This window comes from Eretmochelys imbricata, chromosome 6, assembly GCF_965152235.1.
Source record: "Eretmochelys imbricata isolate rEreImb1 chromosome 6, rEreImb1.hap1, whole genome shotgun sequence".
NCBI classification, from domain to species: Eukaryota; Metazoa; Chordata; order Testudines; family Cheloniidae; genus Eretmochelys; species Eretmochelys imbricata.
In genome coordinates, this window is record NC_135577.1 from 6,030,805 (window position 1) to 6,046,447 (window position 15,643).

General features: G+C 46.6%; 1 pseudogene; it reads left to right on the forward strand.

Moving 5' to 3' along the window:
* Window positions 1-15,643, forward strand: part of LOC144266026 (up-regulator of cell proliferation pseudogene) — a 131,297-nt pseudogene that overhangs the window by 14,973 nt on the left and 100,681 nt on the right.

Below are 15,643 nucleotides of genomic sequence, written 5' to 3' on the forward strand. Positions count from 1 at the left end.
AGGCCAGAGCTACCCTAGCTCCCCCTGACCTTCCCCAGCACTGCTCTGTCCAAGTACCTTTCCCTATCTAGGCAGCCAGCCCCATCACCTCATTCAGTTTTCTCATTTTTTTTTCAACAGTCACCCTGTGCTGCCTCGTACATCCCGCCATATCAGTACCCCGACACAGGCCTGTGGATAAGGCTGATTTTGCAAACTTTATGTTCTGGGTTTAGTGTATGTGTCGAAGGGGGTCACACACTAGGTTGCTACTGTCGGGTGAACTTATTTCACACCCCGGAGGATCCTCACATCCCTCCATTCCCACCCACAAGCTTCCTGCATGCCATGCTCCCATGCCCCTCTATTTCAGGGGCTCTGTGTGCCCCCCAAAGTCCCTCCTCCTCCCATACTACACCCCCCCCCCGTTTTCCCCTCCAATGACAGCAGCTCTGTGTGACTCCCATTCCCCCCATACCAGGGGCTTTGTTTACCCCATTCCTCATTCCCCCCATTCCTCCCCCAATAGCAGGGGTTCTGAATGTGCTCCCATTCCCCTACCCCCCCCCGCATTTTCCTTCACTCCCTCCATACCAGAGTTCCCTAATCTTCCCCCCACCAGGAGCTCTGTGTGCCCCCCATTACTCCCTCCCTCTAAACCAGGGCCCCCCTTCACTCTCAGGCCAGCTCTGTCTGCCCCCCATTCCCAACTTCCCTCCATGCTAGGGGTGCTATGTGCCCCCTTCCCCCTATACCAGGTTCTCCTAATTTCATGCTGTCTGGAGTGGCTCACAACTGTGAGTGCCAATCTCAGGGAAGACTGTCAGAAAATAGGGCAGAGAGCCCAACATGGTGGTGTGTTTTATAATTAGGGTGACCATATTTCCCTATGCTGGATATGAACACCTCGTAAAATTACTCGTGAGTTCACTGGCAATCAATCAGAACTATGCAGTACAAACATTCAAATTAACATCAAGTTGACTGAGCCTCCATTAAAAAGAAATACTGCCTAGTTGGATTCTTTTTATTTACCTTCTTATCTTTAAGGCTTTAGGGTTCACATTTAGGGGTGTGTGACACCCTCCCACTCCTGCAGGGTGAGGTGACACACACACACGCCCATACACCTCTCTCACACGGGTGTATGTGTGTGTGACTGACGGACTCGACCCTTTCCCTGCCTGGTGCTCTTTGCCCTCCACGTCTAACTGGGCCCCTGGGTCAGACCTGACTCTCCTGGTACCTGGTGCCACATCTTACCAAGGCAACACATGGATGGGGGCACGCAGGCTCACATGCCTCCCCCCATTTCTGCAAGGGCTTATACCAAAATGTGGCATGTGGCCACCAGCAGCCCTTTGGCACTGTGCAGGAGGGAAGGGATAGGAGCTGCTTCCAGCCACAGAGGAGGAGTAGAGGGGAAGTGATGACCTGGCCCTTGTCTTTGCAGAGCTCATCTCATCTTGTTCCCCCCACTCCCACCGTGGCTGGAAGCAGCTTGTCCCTTCCTGCCCACACAGTATCATAAATCAGCTAAGACCTCCATGCTTCTGCTGGCCACCAACATAACCTAGATGCCTTCTGTCCCCCCCGGCTACAGCATGGGAAGGAAGGGGTTAAGCCTTAAGAATGCACTGTGCACCAGGGCCCAGGTAACCTGATTGCAGAGGTTTCAGAGAACCCGGCCAGAGAGGTAGCTCAGCAGGGGAGGGTGCCTAGGGGACAGAGCAGCCCCACGCTCCTTGGGGACTGGACCGCAGGGCAAAGAGGGCACTAAACCCCTGTCCGGGGGCTGCTGTGAAGCCTGCAGGGTCAGGTTGGGAACAGGCTGGAAATTGTTTCCCACCCCAGTCCAGAGCTTAGCGGCTTCCCCATGCATGCATTGCCCAGGGCTTTGACACATGCAGGGCTCGGCTCCTCCTGGCCAGTGGCCCGGGCCGGAGGGTCTTGGGCTTTCCCAGGGTGCTGGCCCAGCCAGAGGCAGTGGGGGAAGGAAGGAGTCTGCCGGCCATACTGTTAATAAGTGCAGTGCTCCGAACAGGAGCTGGTTCTCCGCACAGCACTGGGAGTGGGATATGTCCTGCTGTGTGTGTGTGTGGGGGGGGGGGTGATATGGAGGAGCAGCAGGACTTGTGGGGGTGAAGGGGCAAAGCAGGGAGAGGACAGTGGGAGGAGGAGCATGTAAAGGGCCGATGGTGATATCTGATCTCTGGTCACGCAATCTACCACATATCTATTCAGGGAACACCATCAAAGGGCCTAATAACATCAGCCACACTATCAGAGGCTCATTCACCTGCACATCCACCAATGTGATATATGCCATCATGTGCCAGCAATGCCCCTCTGCCATGTACATTGGTCAAACTGGACAATCTCTACGTAAAAGAATAAATGGACACAAATCAGATGTCAAGAATTATAACATTCGTAAACCAGTCGGAGAACACTTCAATCTCTGTGGTCACGCAATCACAGACATGAAGGTCGCTATCTTAACTGTCCAAAACTGGACGATCGGAAATTCATGAAAAAACTCGTACAGATACAGACAGACATCATCTTCCTTTCCAAATGCAGACAGATGGACATCATACCAAAAGGACTGAAGGTAAAAAATCCATTACAATCTACATACCACACAGACTATGCTGACAGCTTGTGCCACACGCTCTCAAAGAAACTGCGGAACCACCTGATCAACATCCTCTACAGCAAACAGGGAAAGATTAAGAATGAGCTCTCAGAACTGGATACTCTCATAAAAAAACAACCCTCCACACAAACTTCCTCGTGGCTGGACTTTACAAAAACTAGACAAGCCATTTACAACACACACTTTGCTTCTCTACAAAAGAAAAAAGACACTAAACTATCTAAACTACTACATGCCACAAGGGGCCACAGCAATGGTTCCCTTAACCCACCCAGCAATATTCTTAATCTAACCAATTATACTCTTAGCCCAGCAGAAGAATCTGTCCTATCTCGGGGCCTCTCCTTCTGTCCCTCCACCCCCACGAACATGATACAGTTCTGCGGTGACCTAGAATCCTATTTTCAACGTCTCCGACTCAAGGAATATTTCCAACACACCTCTGAACAACATACTAATCCACAGAGACCTTCCTACCAACACTACAAAAAGAAGGATTCTAGGTGGACTCCTCCTGAAGGTCGAAACAACAGACTGGACTTCTACATAGAGTGCTTCCGCTGACGTGCATGGGCTGAAATTGTTGAAAAGCAGCATCACTTGCCCCATAACCTCAGCCGTGCAGAACACAATGCCATCCACAGCCTCAGAAACAACTCTGACATCATAATCAAAAAGGCTGACAAAGGAGGTGCTGTTGTCATCATGAATAGGTCAGAATATGAACAAGAGGCTGCCCGGCAGCTCTCTAACACCACATTCTACGAGCCATTACCCACTGAGAGTTACCAAAAGAAACTACACCATTTGCTCAAGAAACTCCCTGAAAAAGCACAAGAACAAATCCGCACAGACACACCCCTGGAACCCCGACCTGGGATATTCTATTTGCTACCCAAGATCCATAAACCTGGAAATCCTGGATGCCCCATCATCTGAGGCATTGGCACCCTGACAGCAGGATTGTCTGGCTATGTAGACTCCCTCCTCAGGCCCTACGCTACCAGCACTCCCAGCTATCTTCGGGACACCACTGACTTCCTGAGGAAACTACAATCCATCGGTGATCTTCCTGAAAACACCATCCTGGCCACTATGGATGTAGAAGCCCTCTACACCAACATTCCACACAAAGATGGACTACAAGCCGTCAGGAACATTATCCCCAATAATGTCACGGCTAACCTGGTGGCTGAACTTTGTGACTTTGTCCTTACCCATAACTATTTCACATTTGGGGACAATGTATACCTTCAGATCAGCGGCACTGCTATGGGTACCCGCATGGCCCCACAGTATGCCAACATTTTTATGGCTGATTTAGAACAACGCTTCCTCAGCTCTCGTCCCCTAAAGCCCCTACTCTACTTGCGCTATATTGATGACATCTTCATCATCTGGACCCATGGAAAAGAAGCCCTTGAGGAATTCCACCATGATTTCAACAATTTCCATCCCACCATCAACCTCAGCCTGGTCCAGTCCACACAAGAGATCCACTTCCTGGACACTACAGTGCTAATAAACAATGGTCACATAAACACCACCCTATACCGGAAACCTACTGACCGCTATTCCTACCTGCATGCCTCCAGCTTTCACCCTGACCACACCACACGATCCATCGTCTACAGCCAAGCTCTGCGATACAACCGCATTTGCTCCAACCCCTCAGACAGAGACAAACACCTACAAGATCTCTGTCAAGCTTTCTTACAACTACAATACCCACCTGCGGAAGTAAAGAAACAGATTGATAGAGCCAGAAGAGTTCCCAGAAGTTACCTACTACAGGACAGGCCTAACAAAGAAAATAACAGAACGCCACTAGCCGTCACCTTCAGCCCCCAACTAAAACCCCTCCAACGCATTATTAAGGATCTACAACCTATCCTAAAGGATGACCCAACACTCTCACAAATCTTGGGAGACAGGCCAGTCCTTGCCTACAGACAGCCCCGCAACCTGAAGCAAATACTCACCAACAACCACATACCACACAACAGAACCACTAACCCAGGAACTTATCCTTGCAACAAAGCCCGTTGCCAATTGTGCCCACATATCTATTCAGGGGACACCATCACAGGGCCTAATAACATCAGCCACACTATCAGAGGCTCGTTCACCTGCACATCCACCAATGTGATTTATGCCATCATGTGCCAGCAATGCCCCTCTGCCATGTACATTGGTCAAACTGGACAGTCTCTACGTAAAAGAATAAATGGACACAAATCAGATGTCAAGAATTATAACATTCATAAACCAGTCGGAGAACACTTCAATCTCTCTGGTCACGCAATCACAGACATGAAGGTCGCTATCTTAAAACAAAAAAACTTCAAATCCAGACTCCAGCGAGAAACTGCTGAATTGGAACTCATTTGCAAATTGGATACTATTAATTTAGGCTTAAATAGAGACTGGGAGTGGCTAAGTCATTATGCAAGGTAGCCTATTTCCTCTTGTTTTTTCCTCCCCCCCCCCCAGATGTTCTGGTTTAACTTGGATTTAAACTTGGAGAGTGGTCAGTTTGGACGAGCTATTACCAGCAGGAGAGTGAGTCTGTGTGTGTATGGGGGTGGGTTTTTGGAGGGGGGTGAGGGAGTGAGAGAACCTGGATTTGTGCAGGAAATGGCCTAACTTGATTATCATGCACATTGTGTAAAGAGTTGTCACTTTGGATGGGCTATCACCAGCAGGAGAGTGAATTTGTGTGGTGGGGTGGAGGGTGAGAAAACCTGGATTTGTGCTGGAAATGGCCTAACCTGACGATTACTTTAGATAAGCTATTACCAGCAGGACAGTGGGGTGGGAGGAGGTATTGTTTCATATTCTCTGTGTATATATAAAGTCTGCTGCAGTTTCCACGGTATGTATCTGATGAAGTGAGCTGTAGCTCACGAAAGCTCATGCTCAAATAAACTGGTTAGTCTCTAAGGTGCCACAAGTCCTCCTTTTCTTTTTGCGAATACAGACTAACACGGCTGTTACTCTGAAACATGTTAATCAAGAGATTCACTGAGCAAGAACCTCAGGACAGAGATGACGATGAAAATGTAGGAGATGAGGATAACAAGGACGGAGATGATTTCCACGGAGCTGCCAGAGTTATAGAGGAGGCATTGATTGAGGGAAGTGTCGGAGCTCAAGAACTTGAGGAGCTGTCAGGGTTCCCTCCCCACTCTGAACTCTAGGGTACAGATGTGGAGACCCGCATGAAAGACCCCCGAAGCTTATTTTTACCAGCTTAGGTTAAAACTTCCCCAAGGCACAAATTCTCCCTTGTACCTTGGATTAGGTAAACACTGCCATGACCAAGTGATTCAACAAACATTTAGGGAGGGCCACTTGGAGCCCCATCTTCCCCCTAATATACCCCCAGGTGCTACACCCCCTTTCCTGGGGAGGCTTGAGAATAAACAAGATGACCACAGAACAACCTTGGGTTTTTTAGGACAGATAACTTTATTAGAAAGAAAAAAGGTAAAAGAAGCACCTCCATAAAATTAGAATGGAAGATAATCTCATAGGACAATCAGATTCAAAACACAGAGGATTTGCCTCTAGGCAAAACCTTAAAGTTACAAAAAGAAAAAAAAAACATAACCAGGAATACACCTTCCTCTCAACACAGAGAAAATCACAAGCCAAAACAAAAGAAAATCTAATTCATCCCTTGCTATTGCTTAATAATTCTACAGGAGTTGAATTGCTTGCTTTCTTGATCTGACTCCGGTAAGAGCCACACAGAACAGACAAAACAAATCTTCACCCCCCCACACACCAGATTTGAAAGAATCTTGTCGCCTTACTGGGCATCATGGTCAGGTGCCAGCCACGTTACTTGAGCTTCTTAACCCTTTACCGGTAAGAGGATTGTGTGCCTCTGGCCTAGAGGGATTTTATAGTACTGTATACAGAAAGGTGGTTACCCTTCTGTCATAAATATAAAGGGAAGGGTAAACCCCTTTAAAATCCCTCCTGGACAGAGAAAAAATCCTCTAACCTGTAAAGGGTTAAGAAGCTAGGATAAGCTTGCTGGCACCTGACCAAAATGACCAATGAGGAGACAAGATGATTTCAAAAGCTGCGGGGAGGGAAAAACAAAGGGTCTGTCTGTGTGATGCTTTTGCCGGGGACAGAACAGGAATGGAGTCTTAGAATTTAGGAAGTAATCTAGCTAGATATGTGTTAGATTAGGATTTCTTTAAATGGCTGAGAAATTAAGTTCATAGAATCATAGAATATCAGGGTTGGAAGGGAACTCAGGAGGTCATCTAGTCCAACCCCCTGCTCAAAGCAGGACTGATCCCCAATTAAATCATCTCAGCCAGGGCTTTGTCAAGCCTGACCTTAAAAGATTCTAAGGAAGGAGATTCCACCACCTCCCTAGGTAACGCATTCCAGTGTTTCACCACCCTTCTAGTGAAAAAGCCCTTCCTAATATCCAAGCTAAATCTCCCCCACTGCAACTTGAGACCATTACTCCTTGTTTTGTCCTCTGCTACCACCGAGAACAGACTAGAGCCATCCTCTTTGGAATGCCCTTTCAGGTAGTTGAAAGCAACTATCAAACCCACCTCATTCTTCTCTTGCATAGAATGAACATCCCCAGTTCCCTCAGCCTCTCCTCATAACTCATGTGTTCCAGTCCCCTAATCATTTTTGTTGCCCTCTGCTGGACTCTTTCCAATTTTTCCACATCCTTCTTGTAGTGTGGGGCCCAAAACTGGACACAGTACTCCAGAGGAGGCCTCACCAGTGTCGAAGAGAGGGGAACAATCACGTCCCTCAATCTGCTGGCAACGCCCCTACTTACACATCCCAAAATGCCATTGGCCTTCTTGGCAACAGGGGCACACTGTTGACTGAATGGAATGTTCAGTTGTGCTGAATGGAATGGATATTCCTGTCTGTGTGTCTTTTTGTAACTTAAGGTTTTGCCTAGACGGATTCTCTATGTTTTGAATCTAATTATCCTGAAAGGTATTTCCCATCCTGATTTTACAGAGGTGATTCTTTTTATTGTTACTTCTATTAACATTCTTCTTTTCAAGAAGTGAATGCTTTTTTGTATTGTTCTTAAGATCCAAGGGTTTGTGTCTGTGGTCACGTATGCAAATTGGTGAGGATTTTTACCAAACCTTCCCCAGGAAGTGGGGTGCAAGGGTTGGGAGGATTTTGGGGGGAAAGAAGTTTCCAAACAATGCTTTCCTAATAAAGTCCAAGGGCAAGGGTAAAATAATTTGTACCTTGGGGAAGTTTTCACTAAGCTGGTAAAAGGAAGCTTAGGAGGTTTTCATGCAGGTCCCCACATCTGTACCCTAGAGTTCAGAGTGGGGAAGGAACCTTGACACCTTCCGTTTATATTTATGACAAGGGCTGAGGTGGGTCTTCTCACGCCCTTTCCTCCAGGTGACTGTGGGGTGTTAACAGGCCACTTGCACCTTGAATTGTCCCTTGAAATACGTGTGAACTACTGACAAAAACAATCTGTTCCACCTTGTATTTACCTGAGTTACTTTCTGTATTCTGAGTTACTTTCCCAGACCTGAAGAAGAGCTCTGTGTCAGCTCAAAAACTTGTCTCTGTCACCAACAAAAGTTGGTCCAAGAAAAGCTATTACCTCCTCCACCTTATCTCTGTACAGTTCTGGTCAGTTATTGTACCAGCATCCCTTTGCTCTCAATGGCTAAGGTCATGTCTACACTCGAGAGCTTACAGCAGCACAGATGTACTAATGCCGCTGCGCCGCTGTATGATCGCTCATGGAGCTGCTCTGCGTTGATGTAAGAAAGCTCTCCTGTTGGCCGAATAAAACCACCTCCATAAGTGACAGTGGTTATGTCGGTGGGAGAGCTTCTGCTACCAACATAGAATCATAGAAGATTAGGGTTGGAAGAGACCTCAGGAGGTCATCTAGTCCAACCCCCTGCTCAAAGCAGGACCAATCCCCAATTTTTGCCCCAGATCCCTAAATGGCCCCCTCAAGGGTTGAACTCACAACCCTGGGTTTAGCAGGCCAATGCTCAAACTACTGAGCTATCCCTCTCCCTATTAAATAAATAAATGAATAAATAAATTTTAAAAAGTGATGTTAACTCAAAGACTTTCAGATATAAGGCCTCCAATGCCATTTCTGTGTGGGGTGATGCTAGCTTAAGTAGTGTCATTTTTATTTGTATATAATACAGTGATGATGTGGTGCTGGATTCATATCTGAAGGACGAAATCTGTTCTGTTGCTTTCCTAAAGGTTATTAGGCCCCGGATGCCTGCAGGACAGTACCAGTGTGGCATTGCTGACCCAAAGAGTATCAGGCCTTTTAATTATTGATAACTATCAGTATTACCTGTAGTGTTGTTGTGCCCATGTTGGTCCCAGGATATGCCCACGTCATTCTGAATGGTTTCTTGCAAGAAGTGTAATGAGCCATGAGGGCATCTTGATTATCTACAAAGACTCACGATGAGGTCTTCGGCACAGTAAAAACAGGTCAATATAAGAATCGCCAGACTGGGTCAAACCAAAGGTCCATCTAGCCCAGTCTCCTGTTTTGCATCAGTGGCCAATGCCAGGTGCCCCAGAGGGAATGAACAGAACAGGTCATCTTAAGTGATCCATCTCCTGTCACCCATTCCCAGCTTCTGCCAAACAGAGGGTTAGGGACGCCATTCCTACCCATCCTGGCATCATTCCTGCCCATCCTCAGGACCACACTATCTGAGCTGAATGAGATTCCCTTTAACTTTAATCCATGGCTTGACTGCTACTGCTCCCCAGGGCTGCTGCTGGAAGGTCGTACATTCGTGCATGCACGCACGCACACACGAAGCCAGTGTAATACAGAGGCATAAGGCCTAGTAATTGTTCAGTTACTAACACCACATAATTACTGTGTCTCTTATTCACTGAGAGCATTTTGAGAGTCGGCACCACTGTGAGGTATGTGCACCTAAGGTTTCTAAAGCTTCAAGCCTGGAGGGGAGTACCTGTGCGGTGTCGCTCACCTAAAAATTATTAGGCCTCAGGATACACAAAAGAAATGGCACGAGTGAAGGAACCAGCAGAGGCTGTCCAGAAGGCTTTAGAGCTGATGGTCTCCAGGCTAGCAACAGTATGGATTCTCCAGTACGTTTAAGACCTAGTTTTTTGACTAGTACATGTCGCAAGCACAAAGAACCCTGAAAGCACAATGATCTTTGTCCCGGAAGCATCACATAGGTACAGCCATGTAGGCCTCATTCCTAATATTTCTGGGGCTCGCAACCCCACACAGAACCTGCTGGCCAGACAGACAACCTAACAATTACTGGGCTAGAGACACCTCACAAATCCTGCCCTGCAGTCATTAGCCTTCGTCACCTTGGAGCTATTAATACCAAAGAAAGAAAAAGAGTAATACCACAAAGACACCGATGGGCAGGTGTAAGAAGGCTTTCCTGTGAAAGAAGGACTCACACGTTCAACAAAGATCAAACCGAAGACATCCAAAGATGCTTTTAGCTAAATGAAAGTAATATGCTTTTATAGTGGTTGGGAACTGTCACTATCAGGTGCACTAATTCAGTGTAAAAAGAAAAGGAGGACTTGTGGCACCTTAGAGACTAACCAATTTATTTGAGCATGAGCTTTCGTGAGCTACAGCTCACTTCATCGGATGCATACCGTGGAAACTGCAGCAGACTTTATATACACACAGAGATCATAAAACAATACCTCCTCCCACCCCACTGTCCTGCTGGTAATAGCTTATCTAAAGTGATCATTTTAATCTTCAAGAAACCAACATCACACAAAGACACTGCCTGGGAAGGAAAAGGTTTAATAGTCTTTGAAATAGTGGTACAACAGAGCAAACATCAGGCTTTATAACCTTAAAGTTAGCAACACACCACAAGATGGCCGTGTATACAAAATTCTTATGTCTTTAGGCTAGAAAGATCACAAAGGACTAGTTTCAGAGTAGCAGCCCTGTTAGTCTGTATCCGCAAAAAGAAAAGGAGGACTTGTGGCACCTATGAGACTAACAAATTTATTTGAGCAGAAGCTTTCGTGAGCTACAGCTCACTTCATCGGATGGAAAGGCCTAGTAGCTGTTTGGTTAGTCTCATGACCCAACACATCTTTTCATGCATAAATTCCTAGAGAGGCTTGAGGCTAACTATGTTGCACGGGCATAAAGTCAAATAATCTTTAGGATTAAATATTAAGGATCATCGCATGTGATCATCTGCCGTAATAATAATAGGCGCTAGATGGGTGAGATAATATCTTTTCTTGGACCAACTTCTGTTAGTGAAAGAGACAAAGCTCCCAGACACACTGCTTCAGGTCTGGGAAAGGTATGCAGCGTCAAAGCTAAATGGAAGGTGGAACAGATTGTTAAATATAAAGAATGAACACTTGTTAAGCACTCATTAAGAAACAATTGAAATGAAGTGTTTTGGTGGCATTGGACTGGGAACGTTTCGATTTTCTATTCCAACATGACTTTTGGTTTCCCGCTTAGGACACTAGCCTATGTGTTACCTATGTGGTAAGGCTCTCCTAAATATTGTGAGGCCTTGAGCCTAGATTGAAGTAGCTGTGTGGTATTGCTCTCCTAAATATTATGAGGCCTTGAGCCTAGATGGAAGCACCTGTGAGGTATAACTGACCTCAAGATTAGTAGGCCACAAACCTGTATGTCAATTCTTGTATAGCATTCCTCACTTAAAAATTATTAGGCCCCTCATAACTGCCAGGCAGGGCCTGTGACATATTGCTCTCCTAAAGTGTATGAAGTCACCAGCCTATATAGCCGTACCTGTGTGGTGTTGCTCACCCAAGTATTATTAGGCCATATGCCTGCACGGCATTACGCATCTAGAGATGATTAGGTTTCAAGTAGTCCTTGTGTGGTTGTGACAGATGTTTTCCAAGGACATTGAATTAACGTTAAATATCTTTGGAGTCCATTGTATTAACTACAAAGCTCATGCATTAATGTGGGCCTGGATGATCAAAGTGCTGTATTGAATAAGGTGGCAGAGAAGAATGGTCTTTTAGGACAATACATGTGAAGTGGATTTCATGGCAAATATCTAAGGAGAGGTGAATGCAAATTTCCCACCTCCAGTTCTGCAAAAACCCAGCTTACTGAAGCTATGGCCTGAAGAATGGGCCTTTTTCTGCTGACTACCTGTTCCCAGAGACACAAGATCAGTGGCCCAAGCTGTACAAAGGATAGACTGACCTATTCACAGGGGCTGGAGTTCTGAGTTGAGGCTTTTATGAACTAGTAGTCACAGGTAAAACCCCTAAGAATGGTTTGAAAGACTGACTCCTACCAGAGCCCCTGCTAGATTTGGGGTAAGCTCATTAGCAGGTGTGTAGGTTCACTTATTGTTTTTAATATGTTTTCTCTGTAATAATTTCACCTTAAGAATACATGTGCCAGCTTATCAAGGTCTGTGTAGTAATTTATAACTGCTGGCAATTACACTGTTCATAATCCTTCTAATGAGAAAGCAAAGCACAGAAGCTGGCCTGTTTGGGCAGTCTGATTTGCACGGGATATCACAGTGTCGGCAGGGGATTGGAAAATTCCCAGTTAGGCGAGGGAGAGATACAGATCTCCGTCCAAGAGAGGTGTTGGCTGAGGAGCTGGGGGCCTAGAATGGATGCCCTTGGTGGACCAGTAGGGTAACCAGATGTCCCGAATTTATAGGGACAGTCCCGATTTTGGGGTCCTTTTCTTCTATAGGCTCCAATTACCCCCCCCACCCCCTGTCCCAGCTTCAAAAACAGACTCCAATGAGAAACTGCAGAACTGGAATTAATTTGCAAACTGGACACCATCAAATTAGGCCTGAATAAAGACCGGGAGTGGATGGGTCACTACAAAAACTAATTTCCCACTACTGTTACTCACATCTTCTTGTCAATAGTTTGAAATGGGCCACTCTGTCTCCATTGGCCCCATTACCACTTCAAAAGTGATTTGTCCTCCCTTGATATTCTACTGTTGAGATTAGCCCACTTCCACTTCAACTGAATTGTCTCGTTAGCACTGACCCTCCACTTGGTAAGGCAACTCCCATCTTTTCATGGACTGTGTTTATATACCAGATGACTGTTTTTTTTCCACTCTATGCATCTAATGAAGTGGGTTTTAGCCCATGAAATCTTGTGCCCAGATAAATGTGTTCGTTGCTAAGGTGCCACACGTACTCCTCGCTACTTTTGTATAAATCCTGCTTCTCTTTCAACAGGACTCTTTTGGGTGAAGAAGCCTCTCAGAGTTCCCTAAGTTAGGACAGCAATCATCAAGCTTGTTCATTTATCTCTGGGAGCTCCAAAGTGCATTACCTTAATCTCCAAAGTGCATTACCTTGTTCCTCACAGGGGAATTAAAGAAATTAGAAGCAGAGAATTCCCTATGAGGGACTAGACAGAGACAGAGACTAATTATTTCATTTGTATCTGCAAAACTGCACAGAAGATACATTTGAAATTCAAAACTGTTGTTCCAGTGACTTTATTAGTATCAGTCAAATATTACTATTAATTCTATTAATGTCAGACCTACAAATCCACCTCTCTCTCTATAGCCCACACACCCTCTGCCCAGACCTTGGAGACCAGGACAAACACATCTTGATTGGATGCACCTCAATACCATGGGGAAACAGCGAAAGAATATGGACAGAATAAACATGTTTTAAACTGAAACTGCTATCACCGCCACAGGTTACGAAACAGGCTCTCCCATAGTGTAGAATAATTCCCTTCGCTGCAGGAATGATTGAAATATTCTGACCTGTGGCATGCAGGACATGAGACTAACTGATAATCATGACCTCTTCTGGCCTTAAAATCTATGGACCCATGTACAGACTTTATTTCCTGTTAAAAAATATTCCAAAGAGAAGCCTCTGTGTTTAGAACTGTTTGTGTGAATTCAGAGCAGAATAAACAAAGATTAAAACCAGTTGCTAAAGACAGAAAAGAATATTTTGAAAATCCACCCACTCCCCAAATAGACAGTGCACTTCATTTTGATCTGTCGCAATCGTGCTGGCATTTCTATTTCTACTCCTGGATCCCCTGGCATTCCAGTCCTGTCCATCTCATCTCAAATCTACAGGATTCCCACACATGCCCCCAGCTCTGCATCCAATCCTAATTTGCACCCCTTGGTATCCATTACATAAATTCGTGGCATATATCCATGCACACACACACACACACAATCTCTACCAACACACTTTAGTTGAGAGGATAGATAGCCTAGCGTTTAGGGGGCCTGTGGCAGGGCAGGGTAGTGGGGGCAAAGACACATTTGGAGGCTGGGGACTGGCTAGAGCAACATTTCGGGTGCTAGCCTGTTAGATGAGGTGGGTTCATGTCCCTGCCCCCCCGTCAATGAGATTTTGACAGTCAATAGTATTTACATTTCTAAGTGCCCCAAAACCTTTTTGAAAATGATATTGGAGCAACATAACCTTCGAAGGGTGTGACACCCGAAGACGTTGTTGACTGATGTGTGCAGGCAGCAGCAGAGGGCGCCAGAGAGCTACCTCCGCCTGCAGCACCAACTCCAGATGGCAAGGGGCTCCAACACTGTGAGAACAGGAGCCACATAAGGAACTTAGCTAGCGAGACCTGACCTGTAATAACCCCTCTAATTCTTTGCCTGGAGCCCCTGGAATTGCAGTCATAGCCTGTCCACACAGCTCTGCCCATGCCCCTCAATCCTGTTGTGCTACAGCCCCCCCAACCCCAATGTTTCAGTCTTTGCCCCCCCACCACACCTCACACAGCTCTGCTAAAGTCTTTTCCATAAAGTATTCCATGCATAAGTGCACTGAATTTGTTTCAGCTGATGAAGCCTTAGGTGCAATGTAATGGAACTCCTGGGCAGAATTGTTGATACACGGTGAGCTTTGTGTACTGAAGGGGGGCTGTTTTTTCCTGCAATCTCCATCCTAAAGAAAGTCTAAAGTCCCCAGGCCATTTCCTTCCTGGAAGCGCCTTAGTCTGCTCAGTGGTTCCTAGCTCACTGTGGACCAATGCTGAGCAAGGAAGCACCATGTGGACTGAGTGTACTGCCACTCCGTGCACCTGACGAGGTTGGTTATAGCCCATGAAAGCTTATCCCCAAATAAATGTGTTAGTCTCTAAGGTGCCACAGGACTCTTCGTTGTTTTTGCGTATTTTGAATTTCTCTGCTCCCACACTACCCTTGTGCATCTGAGAGGCATCACACAGATGAGGGTATGTGTAGCAGAGCGTGTACGGGGACAGGAGTGGGAGTGTGTGTTATGGTGTTGGGCCCTATAGAGATAGTGTAATGAACCTGCCGGCTCATGGTCAGGCCTCAACTCCCACCCCGCTCCAGAATTAGCTGGAGGAAAAGGATTAGGCCACAGCTCATTCTGGGAGGGGATCTGGTTCAAGTATGTCCACCAGAGGGCGCTGTCTCTACCCAAGTTCCGCATCCTGACAGTGGAGGGGTCCATGTGAACAGGCAAGGCGGTGAGACCCAGAGTGCGGGAGACGATGAGGGTCACCCAGGAAGCTGCTGAGAATGGGCAGGGGACAGCAAGGAGCATCAGACAGGAAGGCACCCGTGGAAGGACAAGTCGCAGGCAGCCTGAGAGCAGGGCCAGAGCCTGGGGACGGGAAGTTGTAAGCAGAGCATGAAAGCACCTGAGGGTCTCAGAAGGCAAAGTGGTTAATGGGGACCCATCAAGGGACAGAGAAGCCCCCACGTGCCTAGTGCTTGGGGGGCCCACCGCGCTGACCTCTGCGCTCATGGTACACGGAGCTCACTAGAAGGGACTGGTAAACTCGCAGCAACACCCGCCAGTGGGGACAGTAGATTCGATCACAGCAAAGGAAGAGCTGGACTGTTCCTTGCATCGTACAGGTCCCGATTGTGCCTGTTAGGCACAGCCAGCCTAGATCCTGACAGATAATTAGGTGCCTAATTCACATTGAAATCAATGGGGC